The 12059-nt window shown below is 38.0% G+C and overlaps 1 pseudogene; it reads right to left on the bottom strand.

The window, feature by feature from the left end:
- On the bottom strand, positions 1441 to 2362 carry Gm11249 (predicted gene 11249; annotated as a pseudogene).

Raw genomic sequence — 12059 nt, 5'->3', positions numbered from 1 at the left:
GTTTAAATAAAAAAGGGACAAATAGATATTTGTAATAAAATAATGAGGATGGCCAAATACATCGAGAAATAAAAATTTTATGTTTCCTAGCATCTAAAAGAAAATTGTAGCAAATTAATTTTGGGGAATAATACTATGGGTTGCATTTAACGAGGGGACAGAGTGTAGATTATATGGACCACTAGACATCTTGCTCAGAAATTGAGAAATATTCAAATTTACTAAGAAACCATTGAAAAAATTGTAAAGACTTGGCTAATATGATCTGATAAAGCATGTGTTGTTGTTATTGTTGTCACTGTTGTTGTTATCATTGTTGTTGTTCAAATTAATGGTACTCTTTGTGGTGTATGGACTGAGAGAAGTGGATAAACATAAATCCGTTAGAAGGTTATTCAAGTAGCCTTGGAGACAGCAGACTCGGAGGAGGAAAGGCATTACACATTTCTGGAACAAATGCAAACTCTATTCTAAGTAAATGTACACAAGTACAGTTATATAATGCAGCCTGGCTATAGAAGACTCAGAGGATGCACAATAAGAACCAAGTTTAGTATCAAGGAAGAGAGGTCACAGGAAGACTGGGAGAGCAGCTTGTTCTCACACTGGGAGAGACAGGAAGATTTGTTCCCACAGCCCAACTTGCTACAAGCAGGCTTTGTGCTATGTGCTTCCTCTGAAATGACTGGGTTCCCTACAGAAGAGATATAGCTTAATATGATGACCTTCCCCTTATTCACAATTGTTTGTGGTTATGATTAAACAGTCTCCTGGCAGGAGGAAGCCTTTCTGGGAAGGGCAATAAGAGGTTTATAATTTCCCAGAAAAGCCTGGCAGTCATTAGGCTCTGCTAATAGTAGCTGATAAGTTAATTGTCCCCCTAACAAACCCTCCTCCAAGAGGTAGAAATAAACACTGGCAGGGTGTTGTAAGAAAATAGCCAGGTGCTGTGTATCAGTTCCCATCGGTCAGCACGACATGTGTAATTTACTGTAGATGCTCAGAATGAGTTTGCTGGTGCAGATCAGCAAGTTCAATATGGTGAGTGGAACAATTTCATAGCAGATGAAAAGCCATAGTTTTCCCTCCATGTGGTACTAGTGCACCCTGGCTAAAAATCACCCATGCCTTGTCATTTTACCCTCAGGCTATGCCCTGCACATGTGTACCTAGAAACTGGCATATACAACAGAGATGAGTAGCAGAGCATCACAACTCAGTTCATCAGGAGCAGTTTTCTAAGTCCAGCTTTTGCTATAAGCTTTTGGCTAACTCACACTTTTTAACAACTTAGGACCCACAACCTTTACACTCTGCCTCCCTCACAGCCATCAAAGGTTTCTTCTTGCTTTGTAAGACCCCATTAGTATGTTCTGGATTTCTTTAATGCCTTGATTTGGAAGCTGACCAAATAACAACTGATCTCTTTTTTTTTTTTTTCAGACTTAATTCTTTTATTTTTCTCATATAAAAACCCTTATGTGGTAGCCACAGCTGGAGCCTGGGTCCTCTGAACAGAGACTCTGGTGTGGGTTTTCACAAGATGATCTGTGAATTCCTGATAAGGAGACTTGGTGAAGACAGTCTCTTTCCAGAGGTCGGGGGTCAGGTAGCTGTAAGTCTTGGAGATGGCATCAAAGGTGGCCTTAGCAAAGTTGCCCAGGGTGGCAGTGCAGCCTCTGGCTGAAGTGTAGCAGTCATCTATACCGGCCATCATCAGGAGCTTCTTGGGCACAGGAGCAGAGACAATGCCAGTGCCTCTGGGGGGCAGGGATGAGACGCACCAGCACAGAGCCACAGCGGCCTGTCACCTTGCATGGCACAGTGTGGGGCTTGCCAATCTTGTTCCCCCAGTAGCCTCTCCGCACAGAGACGATGGAAAGCTTGGCCAAGATGATGGCCCCTCGGATGGCAGTGGCAACCTCCTTGGAGCACTTAACACCAAGACCAACGTGACCATTGTAGTCCCCAATAGCGACGAAAGCCTTGAACCTGGTCCGCTGGCCAGCCCGAGTCTGCTTCTGCACTGGCATGATTTTCAGAACCTCATCCTTTAGGGACGCACCCAGGAAGAAATCAATGATCTCAGACTCCTTAATAGGCAGGGAGAACAGGTAGATCTCCTCCAAGGACTTGATCTTCATGTCCTTAACCAGGCGGCCCAGCTTGGTGACTGGGATCCACTCCTTGTCTTCAGCTTTACCTCCACGAGCACCGCGGCCACGACCACGGCCCCTAAGACCGCTGCCGAATCCTCCGAGGAAGCCGCCGCGGCCTCCTAATCCTGGGCCCCCGGGTCCTCCGGGCCCTCCTGCTGCACCGGCGTCATCTGCCATTTGGTGTTTTCCCGAAGAAGAAGAAGTGATTTCTTTTTTTAAATTAGGTATTTATTTCATTTACATTTCCAATGCTATCCCAAAAGTCCCCCATACCCTCCCCCACCCACTCCCCCACCCGCCCACTCCTACTTCTTGGCCCTGGTGTTCCCCTGTACTGAGGCATATAAGTTTGCACGACCAATGGGCCTCTCTTTCCACTGATGGCTGACTAGGTCATCTTCTGGTACATATGCAGCTAGAGACAGGAGCTCTGGGGGGTACTGGTTAGTTCATAATGTTGTTCCACCTATAGGGTTGCAGATCCCTTTAGCTCCTTGGGTACTTTCTCTAGCTCCTCCATTGGGGGCCCTATGATCCATCCAATAACTGACTGTGAGCATCCACTTCTGTGTTTGCTAGGCCCTGACATAGTCTCACAAGAGATAGCTATATCAGGGTCCTTTCAGCAAAATCTTGCTGGTGTATGCAATGGTGTCAGCGTTTGGAGGCTGATGATGGGATGGTTCCCCGGGTATGGCAGTCTCTAGATGGTCCATCCTTTCGTCTCAGCTCCAATCTTTGTCTCTGTAACTCCTTCCATGGGTTTTTGTTCCCAAATCTAAGAAGGGACAAAATATCCACACTTTGGTCTTCGTTCTTCTTGAGTTTCATGTGTTTCACAAAACAACCTAAAGATGCTAAGAGCAGTTTTTGCTTAGAGGCCTTCTTAGAGGATATTCATCAAAGCACTGAATCCATTGTTTTTGTATATATCATTTTAGGCACTTTAGTCAGCTGCCCATGAAGGTTATCTCTAATCAATAATGCTTTGTGATCCTTCTGAACTCACATAATCTCAACCCCATTAGCATGACCATCATTATTGTTTTATACTTTCATTTTCACTTTCAATATTTACAGTTAAGAATAAAATTTAATAATGTGTCAATAATTATTTATTTTCATATTAATGAAACTGATTTGAAACAATAGAATAAATATCTTAAAAGAACTGTGAGAATGAGAAGATATTTGATGTTTTATGGCATGTTAATATTAGATGCCAAACTAAAATCCAGCTTTCCAGAGTAAATAGATGTAGCTAAATTTTCACTGAAATTTTCTGTATTGTTACAATAGCCTTGTATCTTCCTAGATCATATTTATGGTCAATATTTCATAATTGCATTGGCAGCTGTGGTATACAATGATGACTCTATTACTGAAACATTAATAACTTAATAAGTGTCACATACCATGCCTGAAAAAAACCCTCAAATGAAAGCAAACATCTCTAGATTGACTCCAATAGACCTAATTCTAAATAAAGAAAAAGAAACTAAGAATTGCTTAATAGAATTATTTTGAAGAAAACTCATTGGTATGCCAAAAAATTGTGAGAAGACCTAGAGAAAATACAGTCCAGCCCGCTCATACTCTATTTGAAAGCTCAAACACCGATTCAGAGCTCCATGATTATCATATAAAAATTAAGGCTCAAAGAAAATTACAGAAGGAGGGCAGAAAGAGTGTAAGAGCCAGGAAACTGGGTCAATTGCTGTGAGACTGTCCTGTATATAGTACATGAAGATGCACATATGAAAGCTTTTTTATGTATTATAAGAAATATATTATTCATAAATTTTAGGTCATACATGAAAAGGATTTCTCTAGGTCTCTGGGATATCTTTTTTCTAAAAATGGATATATATCACATATACACAGATATATACATATATATCACATATACAGAGAGAAACACAGGCAGAGAGATGGAGTGAGGAGAGAGAGAGAGAGAGAGAGAGAGAGAGAGAGAGAGAGAGAGAGAGAGAGAGAGATGGTGTGAGCTCATGCATGTGTACTGAGAAATTCAACTGAGCTAGTAAATGAGAATCTCAGTATAATGAGCATGATTTGACTTCCAGCATCCAGTAAACTGGGAGTGGTTTTTGAAGGCTCTAATCACACCAGTCAGGAGGTGGAGGCAGGGGAATAAGAAGTTCATCATCCTTAGTTGGGAGCTCAAAACAAGCCTGACCTACATATCACATGTATAAATAAATACCGACACTGTCACAGATTAATAAGTGAATGGGTGGTTTTGGGTGCAAGTATAACGGAGATTCAAAGGATAGCTTTGAATTCAGCTTCCATCTGTTTAGCAATTCAAAGCTTCAAGATTTGCATTCATTTCACTTTGATAGAAGTTTGGGGAGGGGAGGTTCTGGAAATGATTTTCTGTATAGCTCTGGCTGTCTCAGAACTTCCTTTGCGGATCAGACTGGCCTTGAATACACAGAGACTTGCCTGGTTCTGCCCTCTCAGTGCTGGAATTGGGGAGTCTCACAATCCTCTATGAATTTTAGGCAACTAATAGCTTCTAAGACAGAGATAATTAATCCTTTCCAGGGAAGCATCTCTTGGTAGGTTATTTAATACCAAATAATCAGCCCTACACATATACAAGGAAGGAACAATAGTCCTCTCTCTCTCTCTTCTCTGTGTGTGGGTATTAGAGAGTAAGGAGGAATTTAAAAATAACATAAATACAACACTCATGTATGCAATTTTCAAGACTAATACTGTGAATAAAAGCAAATAAAATTAAAAGCAAACACAAATTTTCCTGATACAATATCTCCCAAATCCACAGCTTTCCACATTGTCATTATCACATATAGGAAATGGAATCTCTAATTGTATATATTGCTTAAAGATATCCATGTAATCACCCTAGACAACTACCGAAATATCACATGAAAACATTTTTTTCAACAAGAAAAGCAAGGCAAAAATTTACAAATATATCCAAGAAAAGCAACATGGATATTAGTCTTATTCATTTAAACATTCAGTCTTCTCCCTTTTGAAGGCACAGAGAACCCTTCTTAACATACACCAACATGGGCAGAAGCATCTCGTTAGTTTGGAAGGGTAAGCTCTGAACAGACGCCAGGGCACTGAAATTCTATGCAGGTGCTTTATATTGTTTCCTTCGCCTCCCAACAGTGACAATGGAAGCTTCCCGTTTCAATGATAAAACTTTGAGTTTTCACCAACAAAAACGACAGATCGTATATTATAAGGGGGTTACCTTGGAGATCAATGGGCCTTTTATTGCTTTTGGCAGAATGGTTGGTACATTAGAGTTTAATCATTTCCACAAAATAAGCTTTTCCTGTCTGGATAGACATTAACTATTTTTTGTTTTTATTTTTTCCTTTCTATCATATAAGAATTACCTATTTGTTTTGCCCAGTAGGGTAGTTCAAAGTATTACTGGACTTCATATTTTCTTCAAATTAACTAAAAAGAAAAAAATTCAACTAATAACCCCTACTTTTGGCAGGGGCTGCTAGAATTAACTCAGAAAATATCTGTTCAATATTTAGTGTAGCAAGCATCCAGATTTAACTTTGATATTTTATCAGTTCCCTTCCCTGTTTAAATTAGTCACTGCTTCCTTGCATATACTATCCTTTGTCAGAGGTCAATATTTAAGGTTCATGGGTCTAGGTGGACAGAGCAACATGATAATCATGACGAAATAATACTGGATGTGGAGAGAGTATACTAGATTATTGTAGATGAACTGCCATTTTCTATGTGTTTCCAGTGACTGAAAGCTGGGCATATAAAGACCATAGGAAGGAAATAGTAAAACTCATTATTCTCTTGTGAAATATGAAATATATATTTATATAATTTATAAAACTAAATAAAAATCTTAAAGATATGATGAGAACAACAGAGATCATATTTCTCTATGGCAATTAAGCCATAAGTATATTACCTTTGAACATATATATATACATATATATATATATCAGTATTTCATTTCTCTCTTCCACATTGTTCATAAGAAACAAACAAAATGAAAAGCTGGATCCTATTGAATCAAGAATACCTTATATATGACAGACTTTAGGAAGTAAGAAGTTTGATTTCAAATTTTGTTCCTTTTTTTCTCTGTACAGGGATTAAGGAACTTGTTCAGTCACACAAGTGTGCATGTATAGGGAAGCCAGACATTGATACTGGGAGTTGTGGCTTCATGAATTGCTCTATAATTTACTTTTCTTTGGAACGAAAGTCTTTGACTAGACCTGGAGCTTATTAATGTAGTAAAAATAATTTTTAGTCAAGTCCCATGGATCTTTTTGACTGTTTTCCGGCACTAGAATTATAGCTACACATGTTGTTCTTGCCTTTTTACTTGGTTGAGGAAGATCTCAACTCAGAATTTCATGCTTTCATGTCAGTCATCTCTTACTAAGCCATCTTTGCATCAACAATCCTTTTCAAATTAAAGAAATGTATTTCAATGGTTGTTTATCCCCACTCCAATGACTTAGTTAAGAACTACCTTTACTGTGGTTTCAATTAAACTGTCCATTTTCTTTTCCATATTCTTGGGACAGCATGTCAATTAAATGACCTGAGTTATAGTGCACCATACAGTCAAAGAAAAATTGAGGCGCTAAACCAGGTTCTCATCTGAACAGTACAATCTCTTTAATAACTATAGGGGAGGGGAGATTAGGTCTAGATGGTTCGCAAACTTTGCTGTCAATGTTACTTACTTAATGTTACTTTAAGACTGTATCACCGTTAAAGTTTTAACAACTAAAGTACTGTTTTATAAGTATGTTGAACCTGAAATCATAGTATATGATAACAGTGATGAGAATATTCATGTCTCTTCCTCTTTATTAGCAACTATGCATATGGTAAACACATGCCCGGATATTGACTTCTACTACTTAATCATGGTAATTTTCAAAATAGGTGATAATACTATATGGACTTTAAGATGAAGAAATGGAGGTTCAAAGAGTTTAAATATGTTGTGACTAGGGAAAGAATGTTGTATGTCACTAAGGAGTCTATATCAATTTTAGAAGTATGGCTTGATTGTAAGAATTTTCTGTATGCTATAAACGATGATCTATAATATTGTCTCTTTCTGCCAGAACTCAATTTCTATGAGACCTTAATGAAGGACATTGATGGAATCCATTCCCATCACCTTGAAACATCACAAACAATTCAGAATAACATATCTTTAGGTTTGTGTAAGATTTTCTTTCAGAAGTTCTCAAATTTATCTCATTATCTCTTTTGCCTGAGCAAATATAGGAAGTTAAATATTTTATTGATACTTTATTTCATTTGTGTGCAACCAAAAATTAAAATCTATTAGTTAAATCCAGCATATATTAGATGGAATCTTTGGGGCATGTTAATTAGTATACTCATCCTTACTTATTTATAAATGAAGCATAACAATATACATTATGTCATTCACTTTCTGATGTTTGAGGAGGACAATATAAAATGGATTAACAGAAGCATGGAAAAGTGGGTACACAAATGGTGGAGACTTTGGTATTATTTTTATTGTCAACAGTATGTGTGCTTCTGTGTGCATGTTTATGTGTGTACATGCATATGTGTGTGTAGTTTGTGTACATGTATATCAAAATTAGATGTCTTCATTAACTACTCTGATCATGAGATTTTGAGATATATTCTTCTAGTGAAATTGAACCTTTCTGATTCAGCTAGAATAGGGAAACACGGGGATCTCCTTGTCTCTGACTCCTGAATTCTAGTAATACAGGCATGCACCACCATGCATAACAATGATATTTTTATTATTTGAGTATTCTAACCTATATATGACAACATCCCTAAATATAGACAGGTATATAATATCATTGTATGTGATTTATTAGGTCAAGAGAAGTATGAATAACTTGCAAGTTCTTTAGAAATATAGAGAAAGGATGTGAAATAAGCAAATGATTATATTTTGACTTTGTGAAAATATGATGTTAGATCATCAGACTACTCATCAGAATTAGCCCTACCTTGTGTCATATTTGAAATAATTTGTAAGTCTTAAAGTTGTAGAAAACTGATGGTAAGATTGTGTCTTTTGAGGCCGGGTGTGGTGGTACAAGCCCTTAATCCCAGCACTCGGGGGCAGAGGCAGGCAGATTTCTGAGTTTGAGGCCAGCCTGGTCTACAAAGTGAGTTCCAGGACAGCCAGGGCTATACAGAGAAACCCTGTCTCAAAAAAAAAAAAAAGTTTGTGTCTTTTGCACATAGAACGGGGGTTTCTCTATGTGAAGGAATTACTGAGATGACAATAACTAAGAAGGATCAGATGAGAAAATGTATCTTATCCAACCAAACAATTCCCTAACAATTCCTAAAAAGACTCTCTCTCGTTATATATATATATGTGTGTGTGTGTGTGTGTGTGTGTGTGTGTGTGTGTGTGTGTGTATACATACATATATTTTTGTATATATAACAGATATATTATAGATTTATATATAATATATCTATATAATATAATATATACATATATTAATTATGCCTGTCTCCCTTCTGAAGGCCACAGCAAATTTAATCACTGAAGAAAATCTTAAATCCCTATCAGCTTTAAGATACAACCTGAGAAATATAGGTCAACAATATTTAGTAACTATCCTTTACTCTCACGTAAAAAAAAAAAAAAAATGGAATTAGCCCTATGATGTACCTTCTTGAACAAATTTTACTAACTAGAATTTTCTTCTTAAACAACGCTAATAATCAACTTTTCCTTCACAAATAAGCTTTACTAATTAGTCTTTATCACCATGAACAATTTCTACTAAATAAATTTATCTACTTGAAAAAATTTACTAAATACTTTATCATTCCTGCACAAGCTTTACTAAGTAGATTTACTTTCGTGAATAAGTTTTACTAAACAATCATTTATCGACAATTGGCATTTTCCTACTTTGCTGCTAACACAGAATCAAAGTTATGCTTTTTCTTCTTACTTCTCTGAACACCTACATGTTCTGTTCTTATGAACAGTGTTAAAGATACTAGATCTCTGTGACTTCTTTGGGAATTGCTGATTCCCTAAATGTCTTCTATATATAAATGAATAAGCAGGTTGCCATGCTTGTGAATATTTTGCTTTCAACACTTGATCTTAGCCAAAAGGCCGAGAATGAATTTTGCTTTCCAATCTGTCCTGTTGATAAGAAACTTCAATTCAGCAAGCTCCGGCAAAAATGTGAATCGAAAGACCTTTGATATCTGTTTGATCTGGCTGGAATGACACAACTTTAATCCCTCTGGCTGAAATACAGACACTCCTTTAGTATACACCTTTAATCCCAAATAATACAGCTAAGGCTAGTTTGTAGAAGAAAGCTACCATGCTTGAAAGTAACAGCTAATTGAGGTGCAGACAAAGTGATGAATCAGAGGAAGATTTGGTTTAACAGAATGAGTCAGAGATAGAATTTAGCAACCACTCACTAGAACAGTACAGAAAAGAGGAATATTGAGAGAGCAGTGCAAAGAGAAAGAAGAGTCAGTTTTACTAGGACATTTTTACCATTATAGATTGCAGGTAGACAGAATGAGATAGAACATGAGATGTAGCCAGATGATTAAAACAGAAAGGTAGAGTTAGTTTGAGTCCAATCAAAACAAAATAGGTAGAAGCTAATAGAGAACAGTTTGAATTAGTCAGCTAGGAGAAGAATTTGAGCTAGAACAGCTGAGTTGAACCAATCAGCCAGACTTCAGAAAGAGCTAGAAAATGGGAGTTTATTCAGCAGTAAGACTGAGGACACAGTTACAATAGGCAAATAAAAATTACACACACACACACACACACACACATTCACACACACACATTCAGAAGTTGGTTTGGCTATAAACTCCTACAATAAAGATGCATGATCTATGGATTGTCAATGTGATAATTCTGAGTTTTCCTTTATTTTTAGTTACCTTGTGAATAAGCTAAATAAAATACACAGAATATATATTTTATATTTTCATGAAACATGGCTTTTTAAAGTCAAAATACTAGAGTAAAAAGTATATTCCATTATTTATTTTATGAAAACTTAAGTAATCATTTAATTTATCATCCTGTTGATTACTTCTTCTTTTTTTTTTTTTTTTTTTTTTTTTTTTTTTTGATATTTTTTTTTTATTAGGGATTTAGCTCATTTACATTTCCAATGCTATACCAAAAGTCCCCCTTACCCACCCACCCCCACTCCCCTACCCACCCACTCCCCCCCTTTGGCCCTGGCGTTCCCCTGTACCGGGGCACACAAAGTCTGCGTGTCCAATGGGCCTCTCTTTCCAGTGATGGCCGACTAGGCCATCTTTTGATACATATGCAGCTAGAGTCAAGAGCTCAGGGGTACTGGTTAGTTCATAATGTTGTTCCACCTATAGGGTTGAAGATCCCTTTAGCTCCTTGGGTACTTTCTCTAGCTCCTCCATTGGGAGCCCTGTGATCCATCCATTAGCTGACTGTGAGCATCCACTTCTGTGTTTGCTAGGCCCCGGCATAGTCTCACAAGAGACAGCTACATCTGGGTCCTTTCAGTAAAATCTTGCTAGTGTATGCAATGGTGTCAGCATTTGGAAGCTGATTATGGGGTGGATCCCTGGATATGGCAGTCTCTACATGGTCCATCCTTTCATCTCAGCTCCATACTTTGTTTCTGTAACTCCTTCCATGGGTGTTTTGTTCCCACTTCTAAGGAGGGGCATAGTGTCCACACTTCAGTCTTCATTTTTCTTGAGTTTCATGTGTTTAGGAAATTGTATCTTATATCGTGGGTATCCTAGGTTTTGGGCTAGTATCCACTTATCAGTGAGTACATATTGTGTGAGTTCCTTTGTGATTGTGTTACCTCACTCAGGATGATGCTCTCCAGGTCCATCCATTTGGCTAGGAATTTCATAAATTCATTCTTTTTAATAGCTGAGTAGTACTCCATTGTGTAGATGTACCACATTTTCTGTATCCATTCCTCTGTTGAGGGGCATCTGGGTTCTTTCCAGTTTCTGGCTATTATAAATAAGGCTGCTATGAACATAGTGGAGCATGTGTCCTTCTTACCAGTTGGGGCTTCTTCTGGATATATGCCCAGGAGAGGTATTGCTGGATCCTCCGGTAGTACTATGTCCAATTTTCTGAGGAACCGCCAGACTGATTTCCAGAGTGGTTGTACAAGCCTGCAATCCCACCAACAATGGAGGAGTGTTCCTCTTTCTCCACATCCTCGCCAGCATCTGCTGTCACCTGAATTTTTGATCTTAGCCATTCTCACTGGTGTGAGGTGGAATCTCAGGGTTGTTTTGATTTGCATTTCCCTGATGATTAAGGATGTTGAACATTTTTTCAGGTGCTTCTCTGCCATTCGGTATTCCTCAGGTGAGAATTCTTTGTTCAGTTCTGAGCCCCATTTTTTAAGGGGGTTATTTGATTTTCTGAGGTCCACCTTCTTGAGTTCTTTATATATGTTGGATATTAGTCCCCTATCTGATTTAGGATAGGTAAAGATCCTTTCCCAGTCTGTTGGTGGTCTTTTTGTCTTATAGACAGTGTCTTTTGCCTTGCAGAAACTTTGGAGTTTCATTAGGTCCCATTTGTCAATTCTCGATCTTACAGCACAAGCCATTGCTGTTCTGTTCAGGAATTTTTCCCCTGTGCCCATATCTTCAAGGCTTTTCCCCACTTTCTCCTCTATAAGTTTCAGTGTCTCTGGTTTTATGTGAAGTTCCTTGATCCACTTAGATTTGACCTTAGTACAAGGAGATAAGTATGGATCGATTCGCATTCTTCTACATGATAACAACCAGATGTGCCAGCACCAATTGTTGAAAATGCTGTCTTTCTTCCACTGGATGGTTTTG

This window comes from Mus musculus, chromosome 4 (assembly GCF_000001635.26).
Source record: "Mus musculus strain C57BL/6J chromosome 4, GRCm38.p6 C57BL/6J".
Classification (NCBI taxonomy): Eukaryota; Metazoa; Chordata; class Mammalia; order Rodentia; family Muridae; genus Mus; species Mus musculus.
Note: the sequence above shows the minus strand (reverse complement) of the source record. Positions and strands in the feature narration are given on the sequence as shown.